General features: G+C 31.0%; 1 long non-coding RNA gene across 1 annotated transcript in view; it reads left to right on the top strand.

The window, feature by feature from the left end:
• Window positions 1–20,832, top strand: part of LOC141545595 (uncharacterized) — a 379,465-nt gene that overhangs the window by 334,266 nt on the left and 24,367 nt on the right. The window contains exon 8 of the long non-coding RNA XR_012483082.1: window positions 7,680–7,813. This is a non-coding gene — a long non-coding RNA (uncharacterized LOC141545595). The remainder of the gene's footprint in view (window positions 1–7,679; window positions 7,814–20,832) is intronic.

Here is a 20,832-nt window from a genome sequence, read left to right as displayed (position 1 = left end):
GGGTCAAAGACAGTATGTGTCAAGAGGCAACACATGAACATAGGTCTTCTTGGCTCTGAAATTGACTTTCTATCCAATACCCTAGAATGAATTTTTTATAGAGAAAAACTATTATAAAGGAAAGAAAGCCAGAAGTCTATTCTACAATCCAGCTCCCTCAGTAATCTATCCTATTTTCTAAACATCTGAGATTTCTGTCATACAGTAGTTTTTGGCATTGGAGAACAAATGAGAGAACTGAAGGATGCAAAGTATAGTTATTCAATCCAGAATAGGAAAAAATAGGGAAACATTGCTTTTCTATGGTGTTCAGCATTCAGATATAAAAAACAATTCCCATTTTCCCTTTTTCTTAAATAGACTCCTGAAAGACATCATTCTACAATTTTGCCCTTTTGGTTTCTTTATCCTTTTTATTTGGTACAATGGATAAAACCTTTACATTGAAAACAGGAGAGTCTGAGTTCAAATCCAGTCTCAGACACATAACACTTATTAGCTGTGTAGCCCTGAACAAGTCACTTAGACTTAACTATGTCACCAAAACAAAGAAAGAAAAAAAATCCCTTAAAATCATATTTTAATGAGGGATATTTGAAATAGTTCTTGGATTTAAAACCAAAGATAGGCAATTTGCCACTAACTAGCCAATGACTTATTGAAGTAAGTCAATGTCCCTTTATGGACTTGGAGTTCCTTTATTTATTTTTATCATTATAAATGTTGCATTAAGGGATTAGTTTAAATAAATTCTAGTTTCAAAAGCACATGATATAGTTATTCTTTGAGATGGAAAAAAAAATAATATAAAACGGGAATGCCAAAGTATAGTCTAATTCCCAGGTGATGATTTATGTTTTTTTTTTTTTTTTTGCTTGATTATTCGGTGATTTTTAAAATTTAATTTTATTTTCAACCAAGAAAGAAATTAAGCAATGAAATTGAGGGGGGTGATTGAGGTTGAGCAAATCAGCTAATAGGGAAAGTTGATTAGACTATAGTTTATTTAAGAACATATGATATTCCCATCAGGATTCCCAGAGGGGGAGAAGAACTTAATTTCTGCAACATCTAAAGCTCTCCTTTTAGAAAGGTTCCCTGATGTGTGAAATGGGATTGATAAAAATGATTGACTTCATGGGGCTGTGGGCCATGTTGGTTTTACATAATTGACATGAGTAAGCCTGACAGCCCTCCTATTTTGTTAAATTTTCCTCTATCTCAAACAGCTAACTGGATTTTTGAATCCTTATTTTTTCTGGCATACTCAAACATGGCACAGTCCTTATATTTCTGACTTGAAGATCTTTGTATAAAGTTTTCAAGTTGGAGGAGACGTGATACATTGGTATGAGCACTAGCTTGGTCATCAGAACACATGGGTTTGATTCTCCCTTCTGACCAATATTGTTGATTTAAACTAAACTGTTGACTTAAACTTGTTGAGCCTAAGTTTCCCATATTTCAAATATAAGTGGTTTGGGACTACATGTAAAGGCCTTTTAGCATTTCTTTATCATTCTAGACGTCATATGATTCAAATGTTTTATTTCAGAGATATTGAATCTAGCTTGTCTGTGATCACATGTGGAAAAAGTTTTAAATCAAATGATGGTCTTTATATGCTATATCCAGTCTCTTTCCACTCTGACGATATTAGGTACAGTTTCTTCCACTACAAAATAATTGATATGTATTAATAATGCTAATATTCAAACATATATCCTCTGACTCCCAATGCCCTGTTCTTACCAACATATAAGACTGTTTTAGCTGTGGTATTATTCTCTCTAACTTTCTTTGGTCCATCCTACATGAGTTTGGAAATGGAAATGACAAGTAGACTCCAAATTTATCCTAACATGCAGTCAAAGATCAAAATAGAAATGTTATATTCAATGTCCTTAAGGATAAAAGACTTTATTTATCAGAAAGCTGGCAAGGGGGAAGAATACCAAGCCACAAACAAAGCTTGTGTTAATTAACATGTTCCTCCTTAATTGAAAACTTTTTATTCTCTGTTGTTCAGTCCAATGGATTCATCATGACCTCAATTGTCATTTTCTTGGCAAAGATACTGGAGTGGGTTGCATTTCCTTCTCCTACTAATTTTATAGATGAGGCAAACAGGGTTAAATGAATTCTCCATGGTCACACAGCTAGTAAGTGTCTGAGGCCACATTTGAACTCTTGAAAATAAATCTTCTTTACTCCAGATCAAGCATTCTATCTACTGGATCATCTAGATGCCTGGAAGTCTGCTAGCAGTGGCTAAATGATCATTTCCTTCATCCATTAACATGTTGGCAGGGATTCTTTCTTGATGTGGGAGTTAGACAAGCTGTTTGCTCTCTCTCTTCCAAATCTAAATTTCATGATTCTGTAAATTATGCTACATGCATAGACATAAATGAAATATACTCAAATGTCAGAGTTCAATTTTTGAACTCTAAAACCATAGAAAATACACCTCACTCAACCCTTTGAAGAGCCAGATTGTGTCACTAAGCATCTCTTTCCTACAAACCCATTTAGCTTGAAAAATCTCTGCTGCTATAACAGAAAATGATGAACAATGAAAACCATTCTACTTTCTGTCTTTCCCCTTCACTTTTAATCACCTCCCTTTCATGTTTTCCCAGTCTTCCTCTTAGCTAAAGCTTTTTTCTTCAAAACCTAGCTCAAGATTATTGTCATTCCATTAATCTTCTATCTCATTGCACTTGCACTCCAAAGGGTTTGCTTTTTACCCCATCCTTCTGGGGCAGTTGTCTGGCAAGGCTTCAATATCTCTTTCAGGACATAAGCATTGCCCTCTAGTCAATGCAGACTTGTTCAAGTCTCAAGTGCAGATACACAGGAGCTGACCCAGATGAAATTTAGCAATGCATTATAATGAGAATTTTGGATTTCTTTTTATTCTGCACTGAGGGTTATCCCTGACGTCTTTTGGTAAATAAAAAACTTATCTTCTTTTAATATTAACTTTATTTGAATAATATCTGATTCATAAAATACAGAAAGAGTGTTGAATATATCAGATATATCTCAGATTGCTTAATGTCTAACATTTTTAGGAAGGATTTTACTGATGCCAAATCTCCTTGGTTATTTTTGATAACATGTACATCTTCCTCCTCAATCAACTGATTTGTAAATCTGTAATTAGGTGGCTCAGTGGATAGGGCAGGATTTTTTAAAACTTTTCCACTTGTAACCTTTTGCCCAAGAAATTTTTATGTGATCTTCAGTATATAGGTATAAAATTAGATATTCAAATCAGATATTTCCTGATAATAAATCATTAAGAAATTTATTTTAAAATAATTTCATGAGTATACATGTAATTTTACTATTTATTGCAGATAAAAGAAAATGTGCATACAAATAAAACCATTAGCTAAGAATTTATAAAATTCAGAAGAAAAGCAAATTAATTGATATACTAAGCTAAGGAAGAAATATTTCTCTTTACAATATTGTTTCATAAAATATTCAAGTAAGAAGAATTAGGTCATTCCTAAAATGTATAATATAATCAGATGTAAAGTAGGATCTATCATAGGTACTCCCTAAAATCCAATAGGATGTCAGGGAGGAAAGTATATTTTCAGTTGAGGTTATCTGGGTAAATGCATGGAAGATGTGTGAGGTGAATTAGACATTGAATGAAAAGTTACTGTCTTAAAGGTAGATTTGTAACCATTAGTGTTTGAGAAACCTTATAGAGGCAGGAATGAGGAAATTTTAAAAAAAGATGATTTAAATTTGAATAAAGAATTCCTTGGTAGAAAAGTGCATGATTAAATTTTGTAAACAAAAACAGGGCAATGGTTTCTGAATCAAAATTCCAGTTTTACATGTTTGAATTTGTTCTTATAGTAGCAATTGTGATATTTGAAAATAGGTACATTAATCATCTTGGAAGAGTTACTAGAAACCCTAATTTCCAGTTCTCAACATATACATAAAAGTTCTGTGATTCTGGGTAAGTTACTTGAATCCTTTTCAGTGCAGATGAGTCACAGATTTGGTAGGGTTTTCACTTCAGGAAAGCTCTACTCTTTGAAATTATAAATTGTAATATTAGCAACAACAAATTGGAAATAGTATAAATAAATGTATAATAGTATAACACATGTATAAATATGACAAATAGAGAATAATAAAATAAATATAGAAATATAACAAATAAAATGAATGTAGAAACATAATAAATAAACAACAAAATGTAGAATCTACAAACAGGGAAAAGAATAAATAATATTTGCCGTACAATGCATATTTACCATATAAATATATATAATATATTATAAAATATATAGAGTTTATATATATATATATAATATGCATTGTATTATTCTAATATCATTAAATATAAATATATGTATGCATATATCTATGTGTATTTTTGAAATGCATATATATGTGAAAATCTCAAATTCCACTTTTCATGTTATCTAAGCAGATTACTTCAACTCAAAATATTCTTTCAGTTTCTGAAATACTACTTTAAGGAAGAAGTATTAATATACCATACAAAACACATACATATAAATATATGTACATCTTTGTTTATATGTACAAATATATTTGATTTAGTATGTCTGTATATACAATCCACACACAGAGAGAATTAATATCTACTTCTCTAGATATTAACACTTAGTAAGAATACTAACAATATCTGAGGTTAAAAAAAACACAAAAACACAGCAATGTTATAGGTTTAAAAGGAGACCATATGTATATAAGGTACTTTAAAAACTAACATACTAACTATATCGGCATAACTTATTTTAAATCATTGTTATTATTTTTAAAATGCAATATTAGGTCATAGGATTTAGGTGTTGGAAGAAAACAACAATGATTGCTGCCTGACTGTTTACTGGAAGAAAAAATTGGAGAATTCAAAAAAATTTCAAGGCTTTAAGTCTGATAGCTAAAATTGTTTGGAAAAAAAAAAAAAGTATCTTGTCAACATTTCTACCTGGAAAAAGTGTATAAATCTGGGTCCCTACATTTGTATGTTATAGTTATCTATGCTCAAATTTATCTATATATTTCTTGATATATTTGACATTTTATATATAATAATTCTAAAACATAAAGTAATCCAATTTGAAAAGAGAAATAAAATGTACCCCTTTTGCATAATTACTTTATTAAGATTTTTTCCCTATTTTTGTCAAAAACAAATAGCATATTATTAAAATTTCTATTGGGGGTATTTTTCAATTTTATGAAATATATTTAAATTGTTCTTAGCAGATTCATTTATAGAAAGCAACAAACATATTTAAAGAAAATTAACAGTAAACAGCTACCATATGGTACATTGAAGCATCACAACTTTTTCCTCCCTAATAATGTATGAAAAGAAAAAAAAAAAAAACTTTTCAGACCATCCCACTCAGTTTCTGGTTATTTTTAACTGCTACAGTATCTTTAATACAATACTTTATCAATGCTTCTAAATTAAGCAAATCTGCATTATCTACTATAGATTTTATCATTCCATAATTTGGATAATATTTTACATTTTAGTTAAATAAAAATATGGAATTTCTACTTCAAAATAATTGAAGGCTATTGAGAGGCAATGTGACACAATAGCTATAGGGTTATCAGTTTCATCAGGTAGATACAAGTTCAAGTCTGGCCTTTGATGCATAGTATTAACATGGAAAGATACCTTAGTTCTCACTATCAAAGGAAATGCTTTGGCTCTGCATCAGTGGACAGAATTGTCTCACTGTTTGTTCTCCACACTAATGATAACATGAGTTCAAGCCCAAAATCAGACCTACATTGAAGGACATTATTTAAACTATCAGACCAGATTTAAGGGATTCAGTCTGGTAGATAGACATGCAAAAAGAATTATGGACACAGGGTCACAAAACTGTACAGGATGCAGTAAGAATAACAGCAGAAACAGAAGCACCTTCCAAAGAACAGCAAATGGCTATGTGATGAGGTTTTAAAATAGCTGAAAGAAGGAAGAAAAAATAAATCAGACTGTCCATTTGTCACAGCCATACAACATACAAAGTAAATCTGGTAAGCAGTCTTATAACTGTTCTGCCTCACATTTTCTGTTGGAGTCTCTCAAAAACTGAGCTAGCTCTGACGATGTTTGCATCAATATTAACACTATGTATGTTCTTGTTCAATAATGTCTATTGTGTTCAACATTTCATGATGCCATTTGGGATTTTCTTGGCAAAAATACAGGGATAGTTTGACATTTTCTTTCTTTAGAGATGAGAAACTGAGGCAAGCAGGATTAAGTAGTTTGCCCAAGTCATACAACTAGTAAGTTTCTAAGGCTTCCTTTGAATTCACGTCTTTCTGCCTCAAGACCCAGCTCTCTATCCATTGAACTACCTGGCTGCTGTCATTTAGGTATACATCCCTGAAAAGTAAGCCGCCAAGGAAATGGAACTTATACATACATACACCATTCCAACAGTTTGGGCACCTGAGAGAAAGAGAGTTATAAAACTAACAATCATTTAAATGGTTAATGTGGGGTAAATATATAGTTCATGAGGAAATAAAATATTTGGGACAAGAAAAATCATTTATTTTCTAATCTGTAAGAATGAGGACAGGGCATAAAGGGTTAAGGGGAAAAAGATAGACACTAAGGAACCACAGAATGTCTCAACATAAGATACTCCAGATCACTGAAATTTATTCCAAAGTGATTCTAAAAGGAGGTGGTGGTCTGAAAGAGGTAGTCCAACAAATCAACATCAAGTAAGCACTTATTATGTGTAAGTCACTATTCCAGGCACTTCAGAAATAGAGGCAAAAAAAAAAAAACAATTTCTTTAGATTATTACTCATATTTTAATGTCTAAGGGATTGAGGAGTGTTGGCATAGTAAAATAAGAAAAGGAACTGTGCTCATTGGAGGAAGATGGTCAAAGATAAATGATCTTTTGGATAGAATCAGCTCTCAATGCCAGAACTCAGAAAAATTGTGTAAGAGGATGAGATCAAGATTAAAAAGGACGATGTTGATGACAGATTGCAGGTTTCCCAAAAGAAAATTGAATATAAGAAAAAAGGAGACTTTGTTAAGCTGAAGAATAGGAGTGATGCATGTAGGGAGATGAAGAAATGGAAAGATTTTGTTCAAGTGGTTTGGTGAAAGGAATGTAGAGAGACTGAATCCTAGAGACCAGTGTAGAAAGAGTTGGGTATTTACCACCTCTACCATAAGGAAACTATCAAATGGTTGCGTATGACTCCATTCAGGGCCCTGTGTTGGTAGAAAACAGTATCACTAAGCAACTAGGTGACATTTGGAAGTGGCAGGAAGTTTTGATTAGACATCTATAAATATACAGTGATCTGTCTTGGAGTAGACTGAACACACTTTTATTGTCACTTTCATATACTTAAACCAAGAGAGTAGGGGATGAGGTATATTCAGACAATAAACAAGTGTATTTTGAATCTCTAAACCATTAGACATATGGGCTCCCTAATATCTTTGTCATGTGGAGGCTCTGAATGTCAAGTAGTTGTGGATCCTTTTTGACCCTGAAGATAATAAAAGATAATGAAACAGTTAAGCTACAAATAATGTTTAATACAAGTAGCCTGTATCATGACATTTTATAATGTAAATTAATAATCTGTGATTTTTTTTTCATCATTAGGAGCTCTGACTCTACCAACTGGCTCTATTTACATCACTTTATGAGCCCACAATTTGTTCGACATCCAAAGTCCTATGACTTCGTTCAATTGTTTTATTTAAAGATGAAGAAAATACAACTCAAATGAATTTATAGTGAGTAGCAGATCCTATAACTGAATGAAGATCTTTTTGCATAAAGAAAGCTAAAATGTTCTCTCTACTCTTTTGTAAAGTAATTCTAAAATGTTTAATATTTTTAAATATTTTAACATTCCAACAACTCTGTTTTGCTATTTATTAAAAACCCTGCTTTTATTAAAAAAAAAATAAGAACCAGTTGTAATTAGTACATTACAATGCCAGTCTAAATAGGTCTAAATCTTCCACATGTTTTAATTCCACTGTAAATGGGTGTTCCGGAAGCATTTGTTCCCTTAAATAAGGAAACATTTTTACTTATTTTTATTTTTTGAAACAGACCTCGCACTATTAATTGACTTACCAAACCATTTAATTATAGAGAGTTCAGGGAACTACTGCAAATTCCAAATTAGTGAACCCTTACTCTCTTCAGTTTAACTGCACTGAATTGTTCAGACGTAGAATTCAAGAAGTGCACAAATATAAAGAATGGAAGCATTGCTATAATAAGGGAAGCAGTAATCCATAGACCTAAATCATCTTTTCCTCAAAGATAACAATATTTAAATTCTACCATTGCTTAGTGAATTCTAATGAGTATTTAAAACTGTATCTCCAGCAGCTTCAAGCCAACCAATTTTATTCCACATGACAGACTATACATACATAATATTTGCCCTCTAAAGTTGGAGGACAGCGCATCTATATCAGAACAGTTGTTGCAAGACAAGCTGAAGACATCTTGGAGAGAAAGAGAGAACTCCAGTGTACCAAGCCCAGATTTTAGCAAAGTTCCAAAGAAAGTGGAAAAAGAATTACCACTAAGAATCTATTCACCAGAAAAATGTACTTATAAGTTAGGTCTTCAATGAGATCTATTTGATTACCTGCAAAGGTACTTTTCTGACTTTCAGTAGGAAGAATGGCAAGAAGGAGATGGATTGGAAATCTGTGGTCTCCTTGTTATAGAATAAATACAGCATAAATGCTGAATTTGGAAACTAAACAATTGGTATTGATTTTTTATTATACCTCATCAAATAATCAATTGATCAACATTTGTTAAGCACTTACTATGTGCCAAACAGTGTGCAAATAATACAAAAATATGTAAAAGATAATCTTCTTTCAAGGAGCTTTCAATCAAATGAAGGAGACAATACTCAAATATGACCAAAGCCAGCAATATATATATATATATATATATATATATATGTATATATATATATATATATATATATATATATATATATATATATATATATATATATATATATATATATATATATATATGTCGTGAATTGAAAAAAAATAATGGATAAAGGGGGGATGGAATTAATAAGAATTAGGGAAGGATTCTTGTAGAAGATGGAGTTTAAGTTGGGTCTTAAAAGGAAGTCAGTGAGGTCAGCAGAGAGAATGTACCAGGTATGAAGAACATGCCCAGAGTCAAAAGATGGAGTCTTAAAGAAGAGCTAGGAGGCCAGTGTCACTATATAGAAGTATGTGAGTTGAGAAGCAAATTATAAAGACTGGAAATGCAAGAATGGTTAGGTTATAAAAGATTCATATAGAGTTATACTAAACATAGAGCTTCTCCAATATTTTTGAGCTATGAAAGTTTCATAAGGCCATTGATGTGTGCCACACAGTACACACAGACAATTTTTGTGATGCAGTTGTCAACATGTCAACTAGTAGCCTAAAATACAGAACTGCTGAACTGAACTCTTCCTTTTTTCTTTTGTTAAAAACAATGTGGAGTCTCTCTCTCTCTCTCTCTCTCTCTCTCTCTCTCTCTCTCTCTCTCTCTCTCTCTCTCTCTCTCTCTCTCATTATTTTTCAATCTGTCTGTTGTATTAACTGATAGCTATTTCAGGTAGCAGCAGTAAATGGATATTAAAATATCAAAACTGCTACTGTTTGAAAACTGAGTTTCCATTTTTTCTTTGGGAAGGGTGGAGATGAAAATAATGAAACGGCCTAATTAAATAGTTATCATTACATTTTTTTAAATGGTCTTAGGTCACCACATCTCTGCATATCAAGTTATCAAAAGAAAATAATAATGTCCTATTTCACTATATAATTTGATACTAACATATAAAGAGCTTTATAAAATTTGAAATGTTATAAATGACTGATGGAGAATAGATCTAAAGGAGAATAGATCTAAAGGAGGATAGATCTAAAATTGTATTAGTATAAGGAACCTAAGTAAGGAAAGTTCCCTTTACCAATGCAGACTAGAAACTTAGAAGTCTTAAAAAGTTGACTTGGGTATTGACCCAACATTAAGCTAACACTATATGTCAGAGGCAAGATTTTAACTCAGTTTTTTTCAGACTTTCTAGCCACTGCTTCTGTTGTCTCTTTATTTCTATTATTATAAATACACAAATATATTGTATAAAATAATGAGCTTCTTAGATAATTGCTTAAGACTCTATCAGCTTTAAATATGAATTCATTTAAGTATACATTGATCTATAGAGTCATAATTAACTTTAGAATACAAAGTGGGAGCTATTTTCAATAGTAACTTCTAGAGAATTCAGGAGGATGTCTCCAAGTAATTATAATTAACATTTATACAACATTTTCTGGTTTATGAAGCACTGTATACATATTATCTCATCCTCAGAATTCTCAGAAGTAGGTACAATTAATATCTCCATTAACAATCAATGAAATTAATTAAACAGAGATTAAAAGACTTTTTAAGGGGCATAAACCTTGAAAATGCCTGAAGTAAGATCTAAACTCAAGATATTCTTTTAAAAATAGTATTTTATTTTTCCCAGCTACTTATCAAGAAGATTGTTGCATCCATTTTATAAAATTAAAGTCCCAAATATTTTCCCATCCTCATTCCCTCCCTTCCCTTCCAAAGATAGTAAGCATTTTAATATAGTTTATGCATATGCCATCATGTAAACTATATTTCCATATTAGTCATAGTTGTGAAATAAGGAATAGATTTAAAAGGAAAAAAATGGGAAAAAATAAAGTAAATGAAAATGTTTGCTATGATCTATATTTGAAGTCCATCAGTTCTTTTTCTGGTTATGGATAGCATGTTCTTTTATTAATCCTTTGCGTTTCTTTTAAATCATTGTATTGCTGAGAAGAGCTGAGTCAATCACACAAGAGTTGATCATCACACAATATTGCTGATACTGTGTCTAATGTTTTCCTGGTTTTGATCATTTATTTCATTTTGCATCACTTTTTTTTAAAGTGTTTCCAGGTTTTTTTTTCTGAAATCTTCATGTTTATCAATTCTTATTGCTCAATAATATTCCTTTACATTCATATGCCACAGTTTGTTCAGTTATTCCCCAATTGATGGGTATACTCTCAGTTTCCATTATTTTTCCACCATAAAAAGAACTACTATAAATATTTTTGTATGTGTGCATCCTTTCCTTCTGTTATGGTTTCTTTAGCATACAGACCTAATAATGTTATTGACGGGACAAAGGAAAGGCATAGTTTGGTTACCTCTTGAATATATGAACTCAAGACATTCTGAACTCAAAACCAAAAGCTATGAAATCAGCATGAGGACTGGAAAATTTCAAGGGGTAATAATCCTTTTTGTTCCTCTCCCATAAATTGGACATATTTTGCCAACAGATTGCAAGAGCTTATGTCTCCAAAAGGGAGTGCGTTACTATGAGAGGAAATGATGAAGGTTTCATGTCAGCTTCTAGGTTCAATCCTATTGTACAAAAATCTAGCCTTATTGCTTAAATGAATACACACAAGCTATTTAGTTAAATAATGAATAAAAAAAATATGAGGCAACTTTCAGAGTAATCCAAAACCAAATTTTGTCTTTATAAGATAAAGTGCCTTGGCATTTGTTTTTAATTTGCTTCTCTAAAGAATATCCCATTGATGAGATGATTGAGCTCTTTCTCTTAAATTGTTTCAGAAAGGTGCTGTTCCTTTTTGTTTTCCATTAAGGTCCTATAAGATTGCAATATTACTACAAAACTAAATATCTTAAATGAAATTGCTCAGCTGAAGCAAGATACAAGCTTTCAAAAATATTTGCCATCATCATGGATGAAATCCAAAATAAATTCTAAATGGGGGGAAAAAGTGCTTTATTGACTTGGAAATCATCCAGTTACATTTGAAGATGGCATTGTGCTTATTATATTTAATCAGAAAACATCATAGAATCTCTTTAACATAAGCTATAATGACTCAAAAAATCAATTAAACTTCTAGAACAGAAATTTCAAAAGAATAAAAAACATGAACTGCAAAAATTTATTTAGTGGGTATCCAGAGGGTAATGAAAAGGTACATCATGAAACTGAGTAGTCTCCTTTATACAAGCAAGTATACAAATTAAATCATTAAAGAAATGGGTAACTGGAAAAGCAAGTGTGAAAACAGTGAAACAATCTAAAAGAAATTTAAGTAAATCCATATTCCATTATAAAAGTCAAATACATGCATGACTTACACACAACAGTTCACATCATAAACAAAGATATAGAAAGATATAAATGTGTGTGTATGTGTGTGTGTGTGTGTGTGTGTGTGTGTGTCTAATTGAATAGATGTTATTTTTAAAGCCAAATTTTGATTCAGGAAGGTAGTCTAAAGTTTATAATGTCATTTCACTAAACAAATCCCAACATCAGTTCTTTGATATATACTCTGTGTAAAAGTATATGCATATAAATAAACAGTTTTACAAAAATAGTAAGTATACTTTTCCCCCATAACTTTAAAAGATTTAACCACAATATATCTGGAATTATAAGAATTGTATTATATTTAATAATTTATATTATATAAGGTTCCATTATATTAATTTTTATTTGAATGTCAGTAGCTCTGAATTACTCTAAAACATAACTATAGTTTTAATTTATGGACCAAATAATGCAAGTGTACATCTACGAGGATATATGGTCATTATTTCTGTTTGTTTTTACAGGGTTTAGATAATAGGAAAAAATGAATAGAAGAGAAGTAGGAATTATCTGCAACCTCTCTATAGGATCTAACCTTATTTTTTTTTCCTTTTTCACTTTACTAAGTAATTGCATCTTGTTAGGTTTTTTTGTAATTAAAGCTTTGTATTTTCAAAATATAGACATGAATAATTTTCAATACTCACTCTTACAAAATCTCATGTTCTATTTTTTTCTCTCTCTTCTCCTATACCCTCCCCTAAACAGCAAGTAATCCAATATATGTTAAAAATGGGCATTTCCTCTAAACAATATGTCCACAAATATCATGTTACACAAGAAAAACCAGATCAAAAAGAAAAAAAAATGAGAAAGAAAACAAAATGCAAGGCAATAACACCCCCCAAAAAATGAAAATACTATTTTGTGATACGCACTTAGTTCCCACAGTTCTCTCTAGGTTCTCTCTCTCTGGCTCTTTTCATCTTAAGACCATTGAAATTGACCTGAATCATCACCTTGTTGAAGAGAGCCATGTTCATCAGAATTGATCATTGTATAATCTTGTTATCATGTATAATGATCTCTTGGTTCTGTTCATTTCACTTAGCATCAGTTTATGCAAGTCTCTCCAAGCCTTTCTGAAATCATCCTGCTGAACATTTCTTATAGAAAAGTAATATTCCATAATATTCATATACCATAACTTATTCTTGTTATGTTTTGAAAAAGCACAACCTCAGCAAACTGACTGAACTCAAAGATGTTTAAATGGCTTCCAAATGTTCTTAACTTATAGCATGGAAATATTTTGGATAATGAAAGAACCTGATTCATAATATAAAGAACTAAGAGAAGAAATGGGTAATTCAAGAAATATAATACAGTTAAATCCTTTTTGACAGGACCTGGTTAGAGACAAAAACCTGGCATTGTAATGATAACTTAAAGTTTACAAAACACTAATAATATGTAGGCCTTTTGGAAAATGCATACATATAAAATAAACATATTCAGATAAAGAAAAAAAATCCCAAGCAATGGGGATACATACTTAATAAAAATCTTACTTCCCTGTAACAAAATTTCATAAAAAGCCATACTCATTTTGTTAAAAATTTCTAGAACATATACTGTACAAGAGACACCTGACTTTTCTATATAATTATGTGAAAATAAGTTTCATAGAAGTCATGTTGCTCAAACAGACCCAGGAGTCCTATTTTTTACAAAAGTTCTTAGATTGTGCTAACTCTCAGGCAGTAGATATTCTTTAGGCATGGAAAGTATTTGACCCTACTGTTATAAGGTCTTGTGTTGTACCTGTTGACCCCAGTGGATGTGAGGTATAGTTTAAGTAATTCTCTTGACTTCTGCCAATTTTTTTTCCAAACTAGAAATCCCAGTGGATATAAAATAACATTGCTATTCATGGATTTGTATCATATTTCACCTTCCAGTATTTTTCTTCTTTCAATAAGGTATACTATCCAGAGGGATGAAAGATACTTTGATCAAAAGGCTTTTGACCTATGAAATGAAAAATGAGTTTTCTTCTATGAATTGGCCTAGTATAGCATTGGCCCAAAGTCTGATAAGCTAATTAGGTTCTCCGGAAAATCATTTGCCAGTTTTCAATAATATTTTTTTTACATTTATTAAGCATCACTGCACTATTAATTTTTAATTTTAAAAATAATTAAATATGGTTTTATATTCATATAATCGTATACTACATATACTATTGTTATAATTATAATAAAAAGTACACTGTGATAATACAAAAATCAATTTGTATAGTGAAGTAATTAATCCTTTCTGGCTGGAATGAGAGAGAGAAGACTTTATAGGTTTAACATTATTGAAATATAGCCCATGAGAATTCCCAGTGGTATACTCAAGTTATTAGAATTGAGAACGCACACTCACATAAACTCTGCTAATATGCTCCTCCAAACTACTTTAAATAACACCTTAAAATTAATTGGAAGATACAACCATTTGAAATAATACTTTTTTAAAGGAATGCAGAGAAATTGGTGGAGTAGAATACAAATCACTTAACTCCAACTGTCCTTGTCAAAAATAAGAAAAGAAAAGAAAAACAATAAAAAAGAAGGTACAGAAAGCCTGAAGCTTGAGTAGTGCCCATCCACTTGCCCTATCCTGGGAAAAGAAGCTAACAAAAACATAAAATATATTATTCTTGAAGGGAAATGAACTGGGATTACAACTAAAACATTTATTTGAAGCTGGAGATAAGATGGTGAACAAAAGGCAGCTCACTTGATATCTACCCAAAACCTCTCAGAATATCTCTAAATAATAACATAAAACAATTCCTGAAGTAACAGAGCCCATAGAAGGATGGTGTGAAATAATTTTCTATACAATGACAATGTATAATATTGGTAAGAAAGATATATTATACCCAAGTGAGGATGGAACATAGTCCATGCCAGCATATCAGGTCCCAGCAAATCAAAGGCAGGTATTGGGTACCACTGACTTTGCATTGGCAGTGGTTGCCTCCAGAGCTCTCATCCCAGAGACTGTGAAGATGAATAGCTGGTCAAAATAATATTACAGATGTCTCTTTGCAGGCATTGAAGGAAGGACTCTGTTGCTTTGTCTGTATTAAAATCCCAATTGCAGTCCTAAATGTCAATTCTAGGACAAAAATACCCTAGCAAATCAGAACTTTTAAGACACAGTAGAGCTAGGACCTCCTCATGGTTCTAAGGAAGAAAAGAATGCTTATTATTGTTTATATATGAGAGCATATGCCAGAAGAGTATTAAACAACATTATATTAAATTACATCATAGTAAATAACAAGATATTAAGGAAAACTATCTTGATATTCTAAAATTAAAGGGCAAAATGGAAATTGAAGGATCTCATCAATCATTACATGAAAGAGATCCCAAAATAAAAACATCCATATATATTATAATCAAGTTTTAGCATCTCATGTCAAGAGGAAAATATTGCAAGCAATGTAAAGGAAAGAAATCAAATATCACAGAGAAACAATCAGGATTGCATAATATTTAGTTGGTACATTAAAAAATCAGAGAGCTTGTAATATGGTATTCCAAAAGGAAAAGAGCTAGCATTGCAAGCAAGGATCACTTACCTAGCAAATGTGAGTATAATCTTTTATTTAAAAAAAAAGGAATATTCAATAAAATAAATGACTTTCAAGCATTTTTAAGGAAAAGACCAGAACTGAATAGAAAATATAACTTTCAAATACAAATCTCAAGAAAAACATACATACATACATATATATATATATATATGGAAATTATCATGGATTAAACTATTGACATCCCTACATGGGGAAATAATATGTGTTACTCATAAGAATTTTTATTAAGGCAGTTAGAAAGAGTATATATAGACAGAGGGCACAGGAATGAGTTGAAATTAAAGCGACGATATCTTAAAAAATAAAAATATAAAATGAGAGAGGAATGTGCTGAGAGAAAGGGAAAGCTAGAATGAGGAAAATGAGTTGAAATAAGCATTGACAGTGGAGGGAAAGATGGTGAAAGTGAGAGGGAGTGGATGAAACAGAATTGTCTTGAAGAGAACATAGCATACACACTCAATTGTCTATAGACATCTATATTACCCTACAATTAAGTAGGAGGTGAAGAGGATAAGAGAAGATAGGGGTAATAAAAAGGAGGGTAGATTTGAAGAGGGGTGATCAGAAACAAAATATGCTTGGAGGAGGATCAAGTAAAGGAAGAAAGAGAATATAATAAACACAAAGGAAAGTAGAACAAAGTTAATTACACTTACCAAAAGATTTGGTGAAAAAGAAATTAGAAGCAAGTTTCTCTGATAAAGGTCTCCTTTCTCAAAGATACTGAGAATTAAGTTAAATGTATTTAAAAGTGATTCCTTAATAGATAAATAATCAAAAGATTTGAACAACTTTCTAATGAATTAAAGAATGCCAGTTATAGACATGTTGAATATTTGTCTAACTCACTACTGATTGGAGAAATGTAAATTAATGTAATTCAAAAGTATTACCTTATATCCATTAGGTTAATTAATAGTACATGTATGTATGTGTATGAATCTGTTTAGTTCTTTTTTTTGGGGGGGAGGAAATAATTAAAAATTGAGATCTATTGGGGAATGGCTGAACAGATTGCCATATGTAATTGTGATAAGATTTGACTGTGCTTTAAGAAATGATGGGACTGCTGCTCTCAGAAAAAAACCTGGAAAGATTTTATGAGGTGATGCAAAGTGCCATGTATTTTATATTAAATAAAAGCAATATTTTAAGATGATCAGCTGAGAACATAGCTATTCTCAGGAATACAATGATCCAAGAAAACTCTGAAAGACTTATGAGGAAAAATGCTATCCGTTTTCAAAAAGGGAACAGATTGTGTCTAAATACAGATTGAAACATACTTAAAAACAACTTTCTTTTTCTTGAGTTTTGGGGTCAATATTTCACAACATGAATTGCATGGTACTGTATTTTATATAGTTAAACATGTAAGATCTATAATCAGTTGCTTGCTTTCTCAATGAAAGGAATGAAAAGGAGGGAGAAAATCTGGAGCAAAAAAAAATTTAAGAAATTATATTTTAAATATATAATTATATGTAATTGGGGAAAAACAAAATACTAATCAACAACAACAGCAAAACTATCTGGTACAATGATGTATAAATCTTCAAGGTAAAAGAAAATTTAATGAAAGAAGTTTTAAAGCATTCTTGATGAAAATACCAGAGCTGAAAAGGAATTTGACTTTGAAATTCAAGTTTAAAGAGAAGCATAAAAACAATAAACCTGAAAGAAACTCTATAAAGATTAAAAATATTTATATTTATATATGTAATATAGATATATATATATTTTATATTATAAAGATTTAACCTTATAAAACTTTATAAGATTAAAAAGCTACTTTTATATATGGGAAGAGTCTTTGTCAAAAACAACATTCATTCATACTAAAATGCTAAAAAATAAAAGAATCAATGGAGCTTTTCTAAAAACTTTTTTTTAAAATTCAGGATTATGTTTAAATTGGTTGGATAAGACATTTTCAGCCACAAAAAGATTACTTGCTTGTTAGGATTACTAGGTGAGAACTCAGGTTGTCTGGATAGTGACAAGGTGAGAATTCAGGTTGTCTGGACAATTACAAGGTGAGAACTCAGGTTGACTTGATAGAAGGAGCAAGCTCATTGGCTGAAGTGGTTCTTCCCAGAAGCCCTTGCATTATCCCACGCCCATTCTCTGGGAGAATAAAAGGATGTTAGGATTACTAGGTGAGAACTCACCTTGTCACTATCCAGACAACCTGAGTTCTCACCTAGTAATCCTAACACTTGCTGTTTGATATGTAATGTTCAAAGACCTTGTTTGTTTTTGTTTGTGTGTGTGTGTGTGTGTGTGTGTGTGTGTGTGTGTGTGTGTTTTAAGTGTTGCTGCTGCTCATTTGATTCTGACTATGGCTCTGCTGTATTTGAATTATCCTTTTCCTATTATTTGTAACATTTTCTTTCTTCTTCACCTGAGAATGTTAGAATTTTGCTATGATATTTTTACTCCTTAGATCTCTTTCAGGTGATGATTAAGTGGATTTTGCCTTTCCCCCACCATTTCTACTTTTCCTTCTTATTCAAACATTTCAAAAAGTTCCTTATATTTTGTGTTATTTTGTTAAGTTTATTTTTTTATTCTTATATTTTCTTTTCTTTATTAAACTTTATTAGCTTTCCCTTGCCCAATTCAAATTTCAAGGAGTCATTATTTTCCTTAAGATTCTGTATCTTCTCTTCCAATTGTTTTTCTTGGGCATTTTTTCACATAATCTTTCTCATTAAATTTTTAAAATTCTTCTGTGATTTTTTTTCCTGGGCAGGTAAACATTTTATATTACTTTACTTATGCATGTATGCAGAGGCATATATAATTTTATGCACATATATCAGCTTGTTTTTATAATCACATCTAGGTCTGAAGCACAGGAGAAATTTTGAACAAAGACAAATAAGTGTAAAACTATATAATGTCTCTAGGGCATAAATATATCTAAATTGGCTGAAAAGCTACTTATGTCCTCATCAGTGGTAGAAGACAAAGTTGCAAAGCAATTTGGAGTTAAGTATGTTATTATCTTTTTTTTTTTTTCTTTATCTTACCCCTTATGTTGTTAGCAATAGAATTTCCAACCTAATATTATAAATAATTTCATAATTCCAAGAGCACAGTTACATATTTGGAGAAATAAATTGACTTATATATTCATTCATGTTTATGATCAACAGACAATGGAGATTGTATTTTGTTCTTTTTTTCCCAAAAAAATACTGTGGAATAAAGTATTGCTAATGTTTCACATTCAAAAATGGAGAAATCCCATAACATCCATTCTGCCAAGATCTTGTCCTGTTCCTCCTGAGACATAAATTTATATTGCATAGTATATTCCTTGTTATAGTTTCCCAAGAATTAACTGGAATTATAGAATTATTACCTTGCTTTAATGCTGTAGGGACAGGCCTTGAATAGACTTTTTTTTTATATAAGTGATACTGAGGGATGGTTAAAAATATATTTCAAGATTACTATTTAGTGTTTTGCTATCTTACTTCTCAGAGAATTCCTTTCCATTCTTGGACCACAATACCTGTTCATTTTGTCCTTCCAAAAATGTTGACTTTTTAATTGTACTCAATACAGAAAAATTAGCTGCCCCAAAGAATAGATACCTAAATTCTGACCATTTTCTTGCCTCTTGAGTTGTAATTACTGTTTTTCCTACTACTTTTTTGTGACTATTATGTCTGTGTATTTTTATTTCTTTTATTATCCCTCCAATATAATTAAGTGTCTGCTTTTGTTCCTTAAGAAATGAATTAATAGGTTGATGTTGACTGTTCCTTCTTTCTACCAAGCACTGACACTGAGAATTTTCAAAAGGAAAATTCGAGACATTTTTATTTTAAAACCAAGTGAATTTGAAATATAAAAATTGTATGAAACTAATGCTCTAGTTTACTTTGGCAAGTTTTTATGTTTGTTTGTTTTGTTTGTTTGTTGTTTTTTTTTGTTTTTTTTTTCTAGGAAAAGTGAAGAGATTCAATGTTCCACTTCCCTCCCTTTACCCGAAAGTACTTTACAAAAAAAACTTTTGTAGTAAGTCAATTTCTGTAGTAAGTCAAGCACAATTCTTAAGTACCTAGAGTCAAATTTATTGAAGGCTATTTTCAAGTCAGTTATAGAGGCTGGAGCTAACAATGTTTACAAATTTATGTTTTGTCCTTATCTGTCCGGCAATGTTCCTAAATCCTATGCTAGCTAGAGACCTATTCTATATGAGACATAATAAGGATTTTCATTTCATAGGACAACAGCTAAATTGTTTGCCATCTTCCTGTCCTATGAAAAAAGTCACATTTTTATTGTAACCAAGTACTGATTTATCAGCATTCCTGTCTCTAGAGTAAGATATCAACTTCAGAATATTTTGATGAGTGGCTGACAGTGTCACTCATTAATTGTTTCTAGAACTCCTACATTTTTTGAGCATTAAAATTGGTTGAAGGAATTAGTTTTGATACTCACTTGTAATTTTCCAGCCATCCTATCATTTATTTTGAAATCTATTATCTCTTGAGAAATAAAATTTTATTTTAATTTATAATCTTTATTAGTACTATGATGGTATATATGGAATTATTACAAATTAAAGAATACCCAAAACTGTCCTTGGATTATGACTCCTGTAAACATACAACACGATTATGTGTTAATCAGGTACTGAAATGTAGAGATTTATTTATGTTGTTTTTATCTATTCTATCTATAGCATTTAGCCTTTTATTTGAGGTTTTTAATATTTAAAGACAATGGCCAAAAGATGGTCAATTTTCTCAAAACAAAACAAAACAAAACAAAACTTATTTGTCCTAAAAGTGGACTGAACCAAATAGCATCAGGGAACTGGTTGGTCCAAGACAGTCACTTGTAAAGTAAAATGGGAAAAATGCAATTTCTGAATGATCTATGAATAGAGAATATTGAAATATTTCAAGCAC

This window comes from Sminthopsis crassicaudata, chromosome 6, assembly GCF_048593235.1.
Source record: "Sminthopsis crassicaudata isolate SCR6 chromosome 6, ASM4859323v1, whole genome shotgun sequence".
Classification (NCBI taxonomy): domain Eukaryota; kingdom Metazoa; phylum Chordata; class Mammalia; order Dasyuromorphia; family Dasyuridae; genus Sminthopsis; species Sminthopsis crassicaudata.
This window is presented reverse-complemented; position numbering and strand designations above follow the sequence as displayed.